This window comes from Bombina bombina, chromosome 1 (genome assembly GCF_027579735.1).
Source record: "Bombina bombina isolate aBomBom1 chromosome 1, aBomBom1.pri, whole genome shotgun sequence".
Taxonomy (NCBI): Eukaryota; Metazoa; Chordata; class Amphibia; order Anura; family Bombinatoridae; genus Bombina; species Bombina bombina.
The window spans coordinates 3,260,375-3,282,249 of NC_069499.1; the positions used below are offsets into that span (position 1 = coordinate 3,260,375).

The window sequence follows — 21,875 nt, forward strand, 5'->3', positions numbered from 1 at the left end:
TAAGATACTATACGCAGAAAGCAGCGTAATGTGATATATACCCTAATATAAAACACACGCATATGCAGGTGAATGTAAGATACTATACGCAGAAAACAGTGTAATGTGATATATACCCTAATATAAAAACACACGCATATGCAGGCGAATGTAAGATACTATACGCAGAAAGCAGTGTAATGTGATATATACCCTAATATAAAACACACGCATATGCAGGCGAATGTAAGATACTATACGCAGAAAGCAGTGTAATGTGATATATACCCTAATATAAAACACACGCATATGCAGGCGAATGTAAGATACTATACGCAGAAAACAGTGTAATGTGATATATACCCTAATATAAAAACACACGCATATGCAGGCGAATGTAAGATACTATACGCAGAAAACAGTGTAATGTGATATATACCCTAATATAAAAACACACGCATATGCAGGCGAATGTAAGATACTATACGCAGAAAGCAGTGTAATGTGATATATACCCTAATATAAAACACACGCATATGCAGGCGAATGTAAGATACTATACGCAGAAAGCAGTGTAATGTGATATATACCCTAATATAAAAACACACGCATATGCAGGCGAATTTAAGATACTATATGCAGAAAGCAGTGTAATGTGATATATACCGTAATATAAAACCACACGCATATGCAGGCGAATGTAAGATACTATACGCAGAAAGCAGTGTAATGTGATATATACCCTAATATAAAAACACACGCATATGCAGGCGAATGTAAGATACTATACGCAGAAAGCAGTGTAATGTGATATATACCCTAATATAAAAACACACGCATATGCAGGCGAATGTAAGATACTATACGCAGAAAGCAGCGTAATGTGATATATACCCTAATATAAAAACACACGCATATGCAGGCGAATGTAAGATACTATACGCAGAAAGCAGTGTAATGTGATATATACCCTAATATAAAAACACACGCATATGCAGGCGAATGTAAGATACTATACGCAGAAAGCAGTGTAATGTGATATATACCCTAATATAAAAACACGCGCATATGCAGGCGAATGTAAGATACTATACACAGAAAGCAGCGTAATGTGATATATACCCTAATATAAAAACACACGCATATGCAGGCGAATGTAAGATACTATACGCAGAAAGCAGCGTAATGTGATATATACCCTAATATAAACACACGCATATGCAGGCGAATGTTAGATACTATACGCAGAAAGTAGTGTAATGTGATATATACCCTAATATAAAACACACGCATATGCAGGCGAATGTAATATACTATACGCAGAAAGCAGTGTAATGTGATATATACCCTAATATAAAACACACGCATATGCAGGCGAATGTAAGATACTATACGCAGAAAGCTGTGTAATGTGATATATACCCTAATATAAACACACGCATATGCAGGCGAATGTTAGATACTATACGCAGAAAGTAGTGTAATGTGATATATACCCTAATATAAAAACACGCATATGCAGGCGAATGTAAGATACTATACGCAGAAAGCAGTGTAATGTGATATATACCGTAATATAAAACACACGCATATGCAGGCGAATGTAATATACTATACGCAGAAAGCAGCGTAATGTGATATATACCCTAATATAAAAACACACGCATATGCAGGCGAATGTAAGATACTATACGCAGAAAGCAGTGTAATGTGATATATACCCTAATATAAAAACACATGCATATGCAGGCGAATGTAAGATACTATACGCAGAAAGCAGTGTAATGTGATATATACCGTAATATAAAACACACGCATATGCAGGCGAATGTAAGATACTATACGCAGAAAGCAGTGTAATGTGATATATACCCTAATATAAAACACACGCATATGCAGGCGAATGTAAGATACTATACGCAGAAAGCAGCGTAATGTTATATATACCCTAATATAAAACACACGCATATGCAGGCGAATGTAAGATACTATACGCAGAAAGCAGCGTAATGTGATATATACCCTAATATAAAAACACGCATATGCAGGCGAATGTAAGATACTATACGCAGAAAGCAGCGTAATGTGATATATACCCTAATATAAAAACACGCGCATATGCAGGCGAATGTAAGATACTATACGCAGAAAGCAGTGTAATGTGATATATACCCTAATATAAAACCACACGCATATGCAGGCGAATGTAAGATACTATACGCAGAAAGCAGTGTAATGTGATATATACCCTAATATAAAACACACGCATATGCAGGCGAATGTAAGATACTATACGCAGAAAGCAGCGTAATGTGATATATACCCTAATATAAAACACACGCATATGCAGGCGAATGTAAGATACTATACGCAGAAAGCAGTGTAATGTGATATATACCCTAATATAAAACACACGCATATGCAGGCGAATGTAAGATACTATACGCAGAAAGCAGTGTAATGTGATATATACCCTAATATAAAACACACGCATATGCAGGCGAATGTAAGATACTATACGCAGAAAGCAGCGTAATGTGATATATACCCTAATATAAAACACACGCATATGCAGGCGAATGTAAGATACTATACGCAGAAAGCAGCGTAATGTGATATGTACCCTAATATAAAACACACGCATATGCAGGCGAATGTAAGATACTATACGCAGAAAGCAGCGTAATGTGATATATACCCTAATATAAAAACACACGCATATGCAGGCGAATGTAAGATACTATATGCAGATAGCAGTGTAATGTGATATATACCCTAATATAAAACACACGCATATGCAGGCGAATGTAAGATACTATACGCAGAAAGCAGTGTAATGTGATATATACCCTAATATAAAACACACGCATATGCAGGTGAATGTAAGATACTATACGCAGAAAGCAGTGTAATGTGATATATACCCTAATATAAAACACACGCATATGCAGGCGAATGTAAGATACTATACGCAGAAAGCAGCGTAATGTGATATATACCCTAATATAAAACACACGCATATGCAGGCGAATGTAAGATACTATATGCAGAAAGCAGTGTAATGTGATATATACCCTAATATAAAACACACGCATATGCAGGTGAATGTAAGATACTATACGCAGAAAGCAGCGTAATGTGATATATACCCTAATATAAAACACACGCATATGCAGGCGAATGTAAGATACTATACGCAGAAAGCAGCGTAATGTGATATATACCCTAATATAAAACACACGCATATGCAGGCGAATGTAAGATACTATACGCAGAAAGCAGTGTAATGTGATATATACCCTAATATAAAACACACGCATATGCAGGCGAATGTAAGATACTATACGCAGAAAGCAGTGTAATGTGATATATACCCTAATATAAAACACACGCATATGCAGGCGAATGTAAGATACTATACGCAGAAAGCAGCGTAATGTGATATATACCCTAATATAAAAACACACGCATATGCAGGCGAATGTAAGATACTATACGCAGAAAGCAGCGTAATGTGATATATACCCTAATATAAAAACACACGCATATGCAGGCGAATGTAAGATACTATACGCAGAAAGCAGCGTAATGTTATATATACCCTAATATAAAACACACGCATATGCAGGCGAATGTAAGATACTATACGCAGAAAGCAGTGTAATGTGATATATACCGTAATATAAAAACACGCGCATATGCAGGCGAATGTAAGATACTATACGCAGAAAGCAGTGTAATGTGATATATACCCTAATATAAAAACACGCATATGCAGGCGAATGTAAGATACTATACGCAGAAAGCAGCGTAATGTGATATATACCCTAATATAAAAACACACGCATATGCAGGCGAATGTAAGATACTATACGCAGAAAGCAGTGTAATGTGATATATACCCTAATATAAAAACACACGCATATGCAGGCGAATGTAAGATACTATACGCAGAAAGCAGTGTAATGTGATATATACCCTAATATAAAACACACGCATATGCAGGCGAATGTAAGATACTATACGCAGAAAGCAGCGTAATGTGATATATACCCTAATATAAAAACACGCATATGCAGGCGAATGTAAGATACTATACGCAGAAAGCAGTGTAATGTGATATATACCCTAATATAAAACACACGCATATGCAGGCGAATGTAAGATACTATACGCAGAAAGCAGTGTAATGTGATATATACCCTAATATAAAACACACAGCATATGCAGGCGAATGTAAGATACTATACGCAGAAAGCAGTGTAATGTGATATATACCCTAATATAAAACCACACGCATATGCAGGCGAATGTAAGATACTATACGCAGAAAGCAGTGTAATGTGATATATACCCTAATATAAAACACACGCATATGCAGGCGAATGTAAGATACTATACGCAGAAAGCAGTGTAATGTGATATATACCCTAATATAAAACACACGCATATGCAGGCGAATGTAAGATACTATACGCAGAAAGCAGTGTAATGTGATATATACCCTAATATAAAAACACACGCATATGCAGGCGAATGTAAGATACTATACGCAGAAAGCAGTGTAATGTGATATATACCCTAATATAAAAACACACGCATATGCAGGCGAATGTAAGATACTATACGCAGAAAGCAGCGTAATGTGATATATACCCTAATATAAAAAACACGCATATGCAGGCGAATGTAAGATACTATACGCAGAAAGCAGTGTAATGTGATATATACCCTAATATAAAACACACGCATATGCAGGCGAATGTAAGATACTATACGCAGAAAGCAGCGTAATGTGATATATACCCTAATATAAAAACACGCATATGCAGGTGAATGTAAGATACTATACGCAGAAAGCAGTGTAATGTGATATATACCCTAATATAAAAACACACGCATATGCAGGCGAATGTAAGATACTATACGCAGAAAGCAGTGTAATGTGATATATACCCTAATATAAAAACACACGCATATGCAGGCGAATGTAAGATACTATACGCAGAAAGCAGTGTAATGTGATATATACCCTAATATAAAACACACGCATATGCAGGCGAATGTAAGATACTATACGCAGAAAGCAGCGTAATGTGATATATACCCTAATATAAAACACACGCATATGCAGGCGAATGTAAGATACTATACGCAGAAAGCAGTGTAATGTGATATATACCCTAATATAAAACACGCATATGCAGGCGAATGTAAGATACTATACGCAGAAAGCAGTGTAATGTGATATATACCCTAATATAAAAACACACGCATATGCAGGCAAATGTAAGATACTATACGCAGAAAGCAGTGTAATGTGATATATACCCTAATATAAAACCACGCATATGCAGGTGAATGTAAGATACTATACGCAGAAAGTAGTGTAATGTGATATATACCCTAATATAAAAACACACGCATATGCAGGCGAATGTAAGATACTATACGCAGAAAGCAGTGTAATGTGATATATACCCTAATATAAAACACACGCATATGCAGGCGAATGTAAGATACTATACGCAGAAAGCAGTGTAATGTGATATATACCCTAATATAAAAACACACGCATATGCAGGCGAATGTAAGATACTATACGCAGAAAGCAGTGTAATGTGATATATACCCTAATATAAAACACACGCATATGCAGGCGAATGTAAGATACTATACGCAGAAAGCAGCGTAATGTGATATATACCCTAATATAAAACACACGCATATGCAGGCGAATGTAAGATACTATACGCAGAAAGCAGTGTAATGTGATATATACCCTAATATAAAACACACGCATATGCAGGCGAATGTAAGATACTATACGCAGAAAGCAGCGTAATGTGATATATACCCTAATATAAAAACACACGCATATGCAGGCGAATGTAAGATACTATACGCAGAAAGCAGTGTAATGTGATATATACCCTAATATAAAAACACGCATATGCAGGTGAATGTAAGATACTATACGCAGAAAGCAGCGTAATGTGATATATACCCTAATATAAAACACACGCATATGCAGGCGAATGTAAGATACTATACGCAGAAAGCAGTGTAATGTGATATATACCCTAATATAAAACACACGCAAATGCAGGCGAATGTAAGATACTATACGCAGAAAGCAGTGTAATGTGATATATACCCTAATATAAAAACACACGCATATGCAGGCGAATGTAAGATACTATACGCAGAAAGCAGCGTAATGTGATATATACCCTAATATAAAAACACGCATATGCAGGCGAATGTAAGATACTATACGCAGAAAGCAGTGTAATGTGATATATACCCTAATATAAAACACACGCATATGCAGGCGAATGTAAGATACTATACGCAGAAAGCAGCGTAATGTGATATATACCCTAATATAAAAACACGCATATGCAGGCGAATGTAAGATACTATACGCAGAAAGCAGTGTAATGTGATATATACCCTAATATAAAACACACGCATATGCAGGCGAATGTAAGATACTATACGCAGAAAGCAGTGTAATGTGATATATACCCTAATATAAAAACACACGCATATGCAGGCGAATGTAAGATACTATACGCAGAAAGCAGCGTAATGTGATATATACCCTAATATAAAAACACACGCATATGCAGGCGAATGTAAGATACTATACGCAGAAAGCAGTGTAATGTGATATATACCCTAATATAAAAACACACGCATATGCAGGCGAATGTAAGATACTATACGCAGAAAGCAGCGTAATGTTATATATACCCTAATATAAAAACACACGCATATGCAGGCGAATGTAAGATACTATACGCAGAAAGCAGTGTAATGTGATATATACCGTAATATAAAACACACGCATATGCAGGCGAATGTAAGATACTATATGCAGAAAGCAGTGTAATGTGATATATACCGTAATATAAAAACACGCATATGCAGGCGAATGTAAGATACTATACGCAGAAAGCAGTGTAATGTGATATATACCCTAATATAAAAACACACGCATATGCAGGCGAATGTAAGATACTATACGCAGAAAGCTGTGTAATGTGATATATACCCTAATATAAAAACACACGCATATGCAGGCGAATGTAAGATACTATACGCAGAAAGCAGCATAATGTGATATATACCCTAATATAAAAACACGCGCATATGCAGGCGAATGTAAGATACTATACGCAGAAAGCAGTGTAATGTGATATATACCCTAATATAAAAACACACGCATATGCAGGCGAATGTAAGATACTATACGCAGAAAGCAGTGTAATGTGATATATACCGTAATATAAAAACACGCATATGCAGGCGAATGTAAGATACTATACGCAGAAAGCAGTGTAATGTGATATATACCCTAATATAAAAACACGCATATGCAGGCGAATGTAAGATACTATACGCAGAAAGCAGCGTAATGTGATATATACCCTAATATAAAACACACGCATATGCAGGCGAATGTAAGATACTATACGCAGAAAGTAGTGTAATGTGATATATACCCTAATATAAAACACACGCATATGCAGGCGAATGTAAGATACTATACGCAGAAAGCTGTGTAATGTGATATATACCCTAATATAAACACACGCATATGCAGGCGAATGTTAGATACTATACGCAGAAAGTAGTGTAATGTGATATATACCCTAATATAAAAACACACGCATATGCAGGCGAATGTAAGATACTATACGCAGAAAGCAGCGTAATGTGATATATACCCTAATATAAAACACACGCATATGCAGGTGAATGTAAGATACTATACGCAGAAAGCAGCATAATGTGATATATACCCTAATATAAAAACACACGCATATGCAGGCGAATGTAAGATACTATACGCAGAAAGCAGTGTAATGTGATATATACCCTAATATAAAACACACGCATATGCAGGCGAATGTAAGATACTATACGCAGAAAGCAGTGTAATGTGATATATACCCTAATATAAAACACACGCATATGCAGGCGAATGTAAGATACTATACGCAGAAAGCAGTGTAATGTGATATATACCCTAATATAAAACACACGCATATGCAAGCGAATGTAAGATACTATACGCAGAAAGCAGTGTAATGTGATATATACCGTAATATAAAACACACGCATATGCAGGCGAATGTAAGATACTATACGCAGAAAGCAGCGTAATGTGATATATACCCTAATATAAAAACACACGCATATGCAGGCGAATCTAAGATACTATACGCAGAAAGCAGTGTAATGTGATATATACCCTAATATAAAAACACACGCATATGCAGGGGAATGTAAGATACTATACGCAGAAAGCAGCGTAATGTGATATATACCCTAATATAAAACACACGCATATGCAGGCGAATGTAAGATACTATACGCAGAAAGCAGCGTAATGTGATATATACCCTAATATAAAACCACACGCATATGCAGGCGAATGTAAGATACTATACGCAGAAAGCTGTGTAATGTGATATATACCCTAATATAAACACACGCATATGCAGGCGATTGTAAGATACTATACGCAGAAAGCAGCGTAATGTGATATATACCCTAATATAAAACACACGCATATGCAGGCGAATGTAAGATACTATACGCAGAAAGCAGCGTAATGTGATATATACCCTAATATAAAACACACGCATATGCAGGCGAATGTAAGATACTATATGCAGAAAGCAGTGTAATGTGATATATACCCTAATATAAAACACACGCATATGCAGGCGAATGTAAGATACTATACGCAGAAAGCAGTGTAATGTGATATATACCGTAATATAAAAACACGCATATGCAGGCGAATGTAAGATACTATACGCAGAAAGCAGTGTAATGTGATATATACCCTAATATAAAACACACGCATATGCAGGCGAATGTAAGATACTATATGCAGAAAGCAGTGTAATGTGATATATACCCTAATATAAAACACATGCATATGCAGGCGAATGTAAGATACTATACGCAGAAAGCAGCGTAATGTGATATATACCCTAATATAAAACACACGCATATGCAGGTGAATGTAAGATACTATACGCAGAAAGCAGTGTAATGTGATATATACCCTAATATAAAAACACACGCATATGCAGGCGAATGTAAGATACTATACACAGAAAGCAGTGTAATGTGATATATACCCTAATATAAAAACACGCATATGCAGGTGAATGTAAGATACTATACGCAGAAAGCAGTGTAATGTGATATATACCCTAATATAAAAACACACGCATATGCAGGCGAATGTAAGATACTATACGCAGAAAGCAGTGTAATGTGATATATACCCTAATATAAAAACACGCATATGCAGGCGAATGTAAGATACTATACGCAGAAAGCAGTGTAATGTGATATATACCCTAATATAAAACACACGCATATGCAGGTGAATGTAAGATACTATACGCAGAAAGCAGCGTAATGTGATATATACCCTAATATAAAACACACGCATATGCAGGCGAATGTAATATACTATACGCAGAAAGCAGTGTAATGTGATATATACCCTAATATAAAAACACACGCATATGCAGGCGAATGTAAGATACTATACGCAGAAAGCAGCGTAATGTGATATATACCCTAATATAAAAACACACGCATATGCAGGCGAATGTAAGATACTATACGCAGAAAGCAGCGTAATGTGATATATACCCTAATATAAAAACACACGCATATGCAGGCGAATTTAAGATACTATATGCAGAAAGCAGTGTAATGTGATATATACCCTAATATAAAACACACGCATATGCAGGCGAATGTAAGATACTATACGCAGAAAGCAGTGTAATGTGATATATACCCTAATATAAAACACACGCATATGCAGGCGAATGTAAGATACTATACGCAGAAAGCAGCGTAATGTGATATATACCCTAATATAAAAACACGCATATGCAGGCGAATGTAAGATACTATACGCAGAAAGCAGTGTAATGTGATATATACCCTAATATAAAACACACGCATATGCAGGCGAATGTAAGATACTATACGCAGAAAGCAGTGTAATGTGATATATACCCTAATATAAAACACACGCATATGCAGGCGAATGTAAGATACTATACGCAGAAAGCAGTGTAATGTGATATATACCCTAATATAAAACACACGCATATGCAGGCGAATGTAAGATACTATACGCAGAAAGCAGTGTAATGTGATATATACCCTAATATAAAACACACGCATATGCAGGCGAATGTAAGATACTATACGCAGAAAGCAGCGTAATGTGATATATACCCTAATATAAAAACACGCATATGCAGGCGAATGTAAGATACTATACGCAGAAAGCAGTGTAATGTGATATATACCCTAATATAAAACACACGCATATGCAGGCGAATGTAAGATACTATTCGCAGAAAGCAGTGTAATGTGATATATACCCTAATATAAAACACACGCATATGCAGGTGAATGTAAGATACTATATGCAGAAAGCAGTGTAATGTGATATATACCCTAATATAAAAACACACGCATATGCAGGCGAATGTAAAATACTATACGCAGAAAGCAGTGTAATGTGATATATACCCTAATATAAAAACACACGCATATGCAGGCGAATGTAAGATACTATACGCAGAAAGCAGTGTAATGTGATATATACCCTAATATAAAAACACACGCATATGCAGGCGAATGTAAGATACTATACGCAGAAAACAGTGTAATGTGATATATACCCTAATATAAAACACACGCATATGCAGGTGAATGTAAGATACTATACGCAGAAAGCAGCGTAATGTGATATATACCCTAATATAAAACACACGCATATGCAGGCGAATGTAAGATACTATACGCAGAAAGCAGTGTAATGTGATATATACCCTAATATAAAACACACGCATATGCAGGCGAATGTAAGATACTATACGCAGAAAGCAGTGTAATGTGATATATACCCTAATATAAAAACACACGCATATGCAGGCGAATGTAAGATACTATACGCAGAAAGCAGTGTAATGTGATATATACCCTAATATAAAAACACGCATATGCAGGCGAATGTAAGATACTATACGCAGAAAGCAGTGTAATGTGATATATACCCTAATATAAAAACACACGCATATGCAGGCGAATGTAAGATACTATACGCAGAAAGCAGTGTAATGTGATATATACCCTAATATAAAAAACACGCATATGCAGGCGAATGTAAGATACTATACGCAGAAAGCAGTGTAATGTGATATATACCCTAATATAAAACACACGCATATGCAGGCGAATGTAAGATACTATACGCAGAAAGCAGTGTAATGTGATATATACCCTAATATAAAACACACAGCATATGCAGGCGAATGTAAGATACTATACGCAGAAAGCAGTGTAATGTGATATATACCCTAATATAAAACACACGCATATGCAGGCGAATGTAAGATACTATACGCAGAAAGCAGTGTAATGTGATATATACCCTAATATAAAAACACACGCATATGCAGGCGAATGTAAGATACTATACGCAGAAAGCAGTGTAATGTGATATATACCCTAATATAAAACACACGCATATGCAGGCGAATGTAAGATACTATACGCAGAAAGCAGTGTAATGTGATATATACCCTAATATAAAACACACGCATATGCAGGCGAATGTAAGATACTATACGCAGAAAGCAGTGTAATGTGATATATACCCTAATATAAAACACACGCATATGCAGGCGAATGTAAGATACTATACGCAGAAAGCAGTGTAATGTGATATATACCCTAATATAAAACACACGCATATGCAGGCGAATGTAAGATACTATACGCAGAAAGCAGTGTAATGTGATATATACCCTAATATAAAACACACGCATATGCAGGCGAATGTAAGATACTATACGCAGAAAGCAGTGTAATGTGATATATACCCTAATATAAAACACACGCATATGCAGGCGAATGTAAGATACTATACGCAGAAAGCAGCGTAATGTGATATATACCCTAATATAAAACACACGCATATGCAGGCGAATGTAAGATACTATACGCAGAAAGCAGCTGTAATGTGATATATACCCTAATATAAAAACACACGCATATGCAGGCGAATGTAAGATACTATACGCAGAAAGCAGTGTAATGTGATATATACCCTAATATAAAAACACACGCATATGCAGGCGAATGTAAGATACTATACGCAGAAAGCAGTGTAATGTGATATATACCGTAATATAAAAACACGCATATGCAGGCGAATGTAAGATACTATACGCAGAAAGCAGCGTAATGTGATATATACCCTAATATAAAACACACGCATATGCAGGCGAATGTAAGATACTATACGCAGAAAGCAGCGTAATGTGATATATACCCTAATATAAAAACACACGCATATGCAGGCGAATGTAAGATACTATACGCAGAAAGCAGTGTAATGTGATATATACCCTAATATAAAACACACGCATATGCAGGTGAATGTAAGATACTATACGCAGAAAGCTGTGTAATGTGATATATACCCTAATATAAAAACACACGCATATGCAGGCGAATGTAAGATACTATACGCAGAAAGCAGCGTAATGTGATATATACCCTAATATAAAAACACGCATATGCAGGCGAATGTAAGATACTATACGCAGAAAGCAGTGTAATGTGATATATACCCTAATATAAAACACACGCATATGCAGGCGAATGTAAGATACTATACGCAGAAAGCAGCGTAATGTGATATATACCCTAATATAAAAACACACGCATATGCAGGCGAATGTAAGATACTATACGCAGAAAGCAGCGTAATGTGATATATACCCTAATATAAAAACACACGCATATGCAGGCGAATGTAAGATACTATACGCAGAAAGCAGCGTAATGTGATATATACCCTAATATAAAACACACGCATATGCAGGCGAATGTAAGATACTATACGCAGAAAGCTGTGTAATGTGATATATACCCTAATATAAAACACACGCATATGCAGGCGAATGTAAGATACTATACGCAGAAAGCAGTGTAATGTGATATATACCGTAATATAAAAACACACGCATATGCAGGCGAATGTAAGATACTATACGCAGAAAGCAGTGTAATGTGATATATACCCTAATATAAAACACACGCATATGCAGGTGAATGTAAGATACTATACGCAGAAAGCAGTGTAATGTGATATATACCCTAATATAAAAACACACGCATATGCAGGCGAATGTAAGATACTATACGCAGAAAGCAGTGTAATGTGATATATACCCTAATATAAAACACACGCATATGCAGGTGAATGTAAGATACTATACGCAGAAAGCTGTGTAATGTGATATATACCCTAATATAAAAACACACGCATATGCAGGCGAATGTAAGATACTATACGCAGAAAGCAGCGTAATGTGATATATACCCTAATATAAAACACACGCATATGCAGGCGAATGTAAGATACTATACGCAGAAAGCAGCGTAATGTGATATATACCCTAATATAAAAACACACGCATATGCAGGCGAATGTAAGATACTATACGCAGAAAGCAGTGTAATGTGATATATACCCTAATATAAAAACACACGCATATGCAGGCGAATGTAAGATACTATACGCAGAAAGCAGTGTAATGTGATATATACCCTAATATAAAACACACGCATATGCAGGCGAATGTAAGATACTATACGCAGAAAGCAGCGTAATGTGATATATACCCTAATATAAAAACACACGCATATGCAGGCGAATGTAAGATACTATACGCAGAAAGCAGTGTAATGTGATATATACCCTAATATAAAAACACACGCATATGCAGGCGAATGTAAGATACTATACGCAGAAAGCAGCGTAATGTGATATATACCCTAATATAAAAACACACGCATATGCAGGCGAATGTAAGATACTATACGCAGAAAGCAGCATAATGTGATATATACCCTAATATAAAAACACGCATATGCAGGCGAATGTAAGATACTATACGCAGAAAGCAGTGTAATGTGATATATACCCTAATATAAAAACACACGCATATGCAGGCGAATGTAAGATACTATACTGCAGAAAGCAGCTGTAATGTGATATATACCCTAATATAAAACACACGCATATGCAGGCGAATGTAAGATACTATATGCAGAAAGCAGTGTAATGTGATATATACCCTAATATAAAACACACGCATATGCAGGCGAATGTAAGATACTATACGCAGAAAGCAGTGTAATGTGATATATACCCTAATATAAAACACACGCATATGCAGGCGAATGTAAGATACTATACGCAGAAAGCAGTGTAATGTGATATATACCCTAATATAAAACACACGCATATGCAGGCGAATGTAAGATACTATACGCAGAAAGCAGTGTAATGTGATATATACCCTAATATAAAACACACGCATATGCAGGCGAATGTAAGATACTATACGCAGAAAGCAGCGTAATGTGATATATACCCTAATATAAAACACACGCATATGCAGGCGAATGTAAGATACTATACGCAGAAAGCAGTGTAATGTGATATATACCCTAATATAAAACACACGCATATGCAGGCGAATGTAAGATACTATACGCAGAAAGCAGTGTAATGTGATATATACCCTAATATAAAAACACACGCATATGCAGGCGAATGTAAGATACTATACGCAGAAAGCAGCGTAATGTGATATATACCCTAATATAAAACACACACATATGCAGGCGAATGTAAGATACTATACGCAGAAAGCAGTGTAATGTGATATATACCGTAATATAAAAACACACGCATATGCAGGCGAATGTAAGATACTATACGCAGAAAGCAGTGTAATGTGATATATACCCTAATATAAAACACACGCATATGCAGGCGAATGTAAGATACTATACGCAGAAAGCAGCGTAATGTGATATATACCCTAATATAAAAACACACGCATATGCAGGCGAATGTAAGATACTATACGCAGAAAGCAGTGTAATGTGATATATACCCTAATATAAAACACACGCATATGCAGGCGAATGTAAGATACTATACGCAGAAAGCAGCGTAATGTGATATATACCCTAATATAAAAACACACGCATATGCAGGCGAATGTAAGATACTATACGCAGAAAGCAGTGTAATGTGATATATACCCTAATATAAAAACACGCATATGCAGGCGAATGTAAGATACTATACGCAGAAAGCAGTGTAATGTGATATATACCCTAATATAAAACACACGCATATGCAGGCGAATGTAAGATACTATACGCAGAAAGCAGTGTAATGTGATATATACCCTAATATAAAAACACACGCATATGCAGGCGAATGTAAGATACTATACGCAGAAAGCAGTGTAATGTGATATATACCCTAATATAAAACACACGCATATGCAGGCGAATGTAAGATACTATACGCAGAAAGCAGTGTAATGTGATATATACCCTAATATAAAAACACACGCATATGCAGGCGAATGTAAGATACTATACGCAGAAAGCAGTGTAATGTGATATATACCCTAATATAAAACACACGCATATGCAGGCGAATGTAATATACTATACGCAGAAAGCAGTGTAATGTGATATATACCCTAATATAAAACACACGCATATGCAGGCGAATGTAAGATACTATACGCAGAAAGCAGTGTAATGTGATATATACCCTAATATAAAAACACACGCATATGCAGGCGAATGTAAGATACTATACGCAGAAAGCAGCGTAATGTGATATATACCCTAATATAAAACACACGCATATGCAGGTGAATGTAAGATACTATACGCAGAAAGCAGCGTAATGTGATATATACCCTAATATAAAAACACACGCATATGCAGGCGAATGTAAGATACTATACGCAGAAAGCAGCGTAATGTGATATATACCCTAATATAAAACACACGCATATGCAGGCGAATGTAAGATACTATATGCAGAAAGCAGCGTAATGTGATATATACCCTAATATAAAAACACACGCATATGCAGGGGAATGTAAGATACTATACGCAGAAAGTAGTGTAATGTGATATATACCCTAATATAAAAACACACGCATATGCAGGCGAATGTAAGATACTATACGCAGAAAGCAGTGTAATGTGATATATACCCTAATATAAAAACACACGCATATGCAGGCGAATGTAAGATACTATACGCAGAAAGCAGTGTAATGTGATATATACCCTAATATAAAAACACACGCATATGCAGGCGAATGTAAGATACTATACGCAGAAAGCAGTGTAATGTGATATATACCCTAATATAAAACACACGCATATGCAGGCGAATGTAAGATACTATATGCAGAAAGCAGTGTAATGTGATATATACCCTAATATAAAACACACGCATATGCAGGCGAATGTAAGATACTATATGCAGAAAGCAGTGTAATGTGATATATACCCTAATATAAAAACACACGCATATGCAGGCGAATGTAAGATACTATACGCAGAAAAGCAGTGTAATGTGATATATACCCGTAATATAAAAACACGCGCATATGCAGGCGAATGTAAGATACTATACGCAGAAAGCAGTGTAATGTGATATATACCCTAATATAAAACACACGCATATGCAGGCGAATGTAAGATACTATACGCAGAAAGCTGTGTAATGTGATATATACCCTAATATAAAAACACGCATATGCAGGCGAATGTAAGATACTATACGCAGAAAGCAGTGTAATGTGATATATACCCTAATATAAAACACACGCATATGCAGGCGAATGTAAGATACTATACGCAGAAAGCAGTGTAATGTGATATATACCCTAATATAAAACACACGCATATGCAGGCGAATGTAAGATACTATACGCAGAAAGCAGTGTAATGTGATATATACCCTAATATAAAAACACACGCATATGCAGGCGAATGTAAGATACTATATGCAGATAGCAGTGTAATGTGATATATACCCTAATATAAAACACACGCATATGCAGGCGAATGTAAGATACTATACGCAGAAAGCTGTGTAATGTGATATATACCCTAATATAAAAACACACGCATATGCAGGCGAATGTAAGATACTATACGCAGAAAGCAGTGTAATGTTATATATACCCTAATATAAAACACACGCATATGCAGGCGAATGTAAGATACTATACGCAGAAAGCAGTGTAATGTGATATATACCCTAATATAAAAACACACGCATATGCAGGCGAATGTAAGATACTATACGCAGAAAACAGTGTAATGTGATATATACCCTAATATAAAAACACACGCATATGCAGGCGAATGTAAGATACTATACGCAGAAAGCAGTGTAATGTGATATATACCCTAATATAAAAACACACGCATATGCAGGCGAATGTAAGATACTATACGCAGAAAGCAGTGTAATGTGATATATACCCTAATATAAAAACACGCGCATATGCAGGCGAATGTAAGATACTATATGCAGATAGCAGTGTAATGTGATATATACCCTAATATAAAAACACACACATATGCAGGCGAATGTAAGATACTATACGCAGATAGCAGTGTAATGTGATATATACCCTAATATAAAAACACGCATATGCAGGCGAATGTAAGATACTATACGCAGAAAGCAGTGTAATGTGATATATACCCTAATATAAAAACACACGCATATGCAGGCGAATGTAAAATACTATACGCAGAAAGCAGCGTAATGTGATATATACCCTAATATAAAAACACACGCATATGCAGGCGAATGTAAGATACTATACGCAGAAAGTAGTGTAATGTGATATATACCCTAATATAAAAACACATGCATATGCAGGCGAATGTAAGATACTATACGCAGAAAGCAGCGTAATGTGATATATACCCTAATATAAAACACACGCATATGCAGGCGAATGTAAGATACTATACGCAGAAAGCAGTGTAATGTGATATATACCGTAATATAAAAACACACGCATATGCAGGCGAATGTAAGATACTATACGCAGAAAGCAGTGTAATGTGATATATACCCTAATATAAAACACACGCATATGCAGGCGAATGTAAGATACTATACGCAGAAAGCAGTGTAATGTGATATATACCCTAATATAAAACACACGCATATGCAGGCGAATGTAAGATACTATACGCAGAAAGCTGTGTAATGTGATATATACCCTAATATAAAAACACGCATATGCAGGCGAATGTAAGATACTATACGCAGAAAGCAGTGTAATGTGATATATACCCTAATATAAAACACACGCATATGCAGGCGAATGTAAGATACTATACGCAGAAAGCAGTGTAATGTGATATATACCCTAATATAAAACACACGCATATGCAGGCGAATGTAAGATACTATACGCAGAAAGCAGTGTAATGTGATATATACCCTAATATAAAAACACACGCATATGCAGGCGAATGTAAGATACTATATGCAGATAGCAGTGTAATGTGATATATACCCTAATATAAAACACACGCATATGCAGGCGAATGTAAGATACTATACGCAGAAAGCTGTGTAATGTGATATATACCCTAATATAAAAACACACGCATATGCAGGCGAATGTAAGATACTATACGCAGAAAGCAGTGTAATGTTATATATACCCTAATATAAAACACACGCATATGCAGGCGAATGTAAGATACTATACGCAGAAAGCAGTGTAATGTGATATATACCCTAATATAAAAACACACGCATATGCAGGCGAATGTAAGATACTATACGCAGAAAACAGTGTAATGTGATATATACCCTAATATAAAAACACACGCATATGCAGGCGAATGTAAGATACTATACGCAGAAAGCAGTGTAATGTGATATATACCCTAATATAAAAACACACGCATATGCAGGCGAATGTAAGATACTATACGCAGAAAGCAGTGTAATGTGATATATACCCTAATATAAAAACACGCGCATATGCAGGCGAATGTAAGATACTATATGCAGATAGCAGTGTAATGTGATATATACCCTAATATAAAAACACACACATATGCAGGCGAATGTAAGATACTATACGCAGAAAGCAGTGTAATGTGATATATACCCTAATATAAAAACACACGCATATGCAGGCGAATGTAAAATACTATACGCAGAAAGCAGCGTAATGTGATATATACCCTAATATAAAAACACACGCATATGCAGGCGAATGTAAGATACTATACGCAGAAAGTAGTGTAATGTGATATATACCCTAATATAAAAACACATGCATATGCAGGCGAATGTAAGATACTATACGCAGAAAGCAGCGTAATGTGATATATACCCTAATATAAAACACACGCATATGCAGGCGAATGTAAGATACTATACGCAGAAAGCAGTGTAATGTGATATATACCGTAATATAAAAACACACGCATATGCAGGCGAATGTAAGATACTATACGCAGAAAGCAGTGTAATGTGATATATACCCTAATATAAAACACACGCATATGCAGGCGAATGTAAGATACTATACGCAGAAAGCAGTGTAATGTGATATATACCCTAATATAAAACACACGCATATGCAGGCGAATGTAAGATACTATACGCAGAAAGCAGCGTAATGTGATATATACCCTAATATAAAAACACGCATATGCAGGCGAATGTAAGATACTATACGCAGAAAGCAGTGTAATGTGATATATACCCTAATATAAAACACACGCATATGCAGGCGAATGTAAGATACTATATGCAGAAAGCAGTGTAATGTGATATATACCCTAATATAAAACACACGCATATGCAGGTGAATGTAATTGTTATTAGCCCTTTCGTGCTGGGGTTAACTTGTCTACATCGGAACAAGTGATCACGAGATTGCAATGATGGTATTGCATCAGGGGGGTGTTCCTATGATGCTTGGCACACCCTCCAGATTGCGATCCCATCAGGGAAGCGCCAGTGGCTTCAGGAAAGCCAAGCGGTTAGGAAGATTTATTTTGTCGTTCGGCGCTAAAGCCAAGAAAAATTTGGACGAAATACAACGTCCTAACGGCGTTAAAGGTTTAAATGTTATATAATGTGGGCTTGTTATTGTGTGTTGTGTTTTGTGTGCACATATGTAAGCTTGTCATTGCTTGTTACTGTGTGTTTGTTGTTTTGTGTGCGCATATGTAAGCTTGTCATTGTGTGCTGTTTTGTGTGCACATTGCTTATTATTGCTTGTTACTGTGTGTTGTTTTTTGTGCGCTTATGTACGCTTGTTATTGTGTTTGTTGTGTTTTGTGTGAACATATGTACGCTTGTTACTGTGTCTTGTTTTTTGTGTACTTATGTACACTTGTTATTGTGTCTTGTGTTTTTTGTGCGCTTATGTACGCTTGTTATTGTGTTTGTTGTGTTTTGTGTGAACATATGTACGCTTGTTACTGTGTCTTGTTTTTTGTGTACTTATGTACACTTGTTATTGTGTGTTGTGTGCGCTTATGTACGCTTGTTATTATGTGTTGTGTTTTTTGTGCGTCTATGTACGCTTGTTATTATGTGTTGTGTTTTGTGTGCGCCTATGTACGCTTGTTATTATGTGTTGTGTTTTGTGTGCGCCTATGTACGCTTGTTATTGTGTGTTGTGTTTTGTGTATGCATATGTACGCTTGTTATTATGTGTTGTGTTTTGTGTGCGCCTATGTACGCTTGTTATTGTGTGTTGTGTTTTGTGTGCGCCTATGTACGCTTGTTATTGTGTGTTGTGTTTTGTGTGCGCCTATGTACGCTTGTTATTGTGTGTTGTGTGCGCTTATGTACGCTTGTTATTATGTGTTGTGTTTTGTGTGCGCCTATGTACGCTTGTTATTATGTGTTGTGTTTTGTGTGCGCCTATGTACGCTTGTTATTGTGTGTTGTGTTTTGTGTATGCATATGTACGCTTGTTATTATGTGTTGTGTTTTGTGTGCGCCTATGTACGCTTGTTATTGTGTGTTGTGTTTTGTGTGCGCCTATGTACGCTTGTTATTGTGTGTTGTGTTTTGTGTGCGCCTATGTACGCTTGTTATTGTGTGTTGTGTTTTGTGTGCGCCTATGTACGCTTGTTATTATGTGTTGTGTTTTGTGTGCGCCTATGTACGCTTGTTATTGTGTGTTGTGTTTTGTGTGCGCCTATGTACGCTTGTTATTGTGTGTTGTGTTTTGTGTATGCATATGTACGCTTGTTATTATGTGTTGTGTTTTGTGTGCGCCTATGTACGCTTGTTATTGTGTGTTGTGTTTTGTGTGCGCCTATGTACGCTTGTTATTGTGTGTTGTGTTTTGTGTGCGCCTATGTACGCTTGTTATTATGTGTTGTGTTTTGTGTGCGCCTATGTACGCTTGTTATTGTGTTTGTTGTGTTTTGTGTATGCATATGTACGCTTGTTATTATGTGTTGTGTTTTGTGTGCGCCTATGTACGCTTGTTATTGTGTGTTGTGTTTTGTGTGCGCCTATGTACGCTTGTTATTGTGTGTTGTGTTTTGTGTGCGCCTATGTACGCTTGTTATTGTGTGTTGTGTTTTGTGTGCGCCTATGTACGCTTGTTATTGTGTGTTGTGTTTTGTGTGCGCCTATGTACGCTTGTTATTGTGTGTTGTGTTTTGTGTGCGCCTATGTACGGTTGTTATTGTGTTTGTTGTGTTTTGTGTGCGCCTATGTACGCTTGTTATTGTGTGTTGTGTTTTGTGTGCGCCTATGTACGGTTGTTATTGTGTTTGTTGTGTTTTGTGTATGCATATGTACGCTTGTTATTGTGTGTTGTGTTTTGTGTGCGCCTATGTACGCTTGTTATTGTGTGTTGTGTTTTGTGTGCGCCTATGTACGCTTGTTATTGTGTGTTGTGTGACACCTTATT

The 21,875-nt window shown here is 36.2% G+C and overlaps 1 protein-coding gene across 1 annotated transcript in view; it reads left to right on the plus strand.

The window, feature by feature from the left end:
* The window catches only part of FAM161B (FAM161 centrosomal protein B), a 377,946-nt gene that overhangs the window by 70,151 nt on the left and 285,920 nt on the right, over positions 1–21,875 (plus strand). The window lies entirely within an intron of this gene.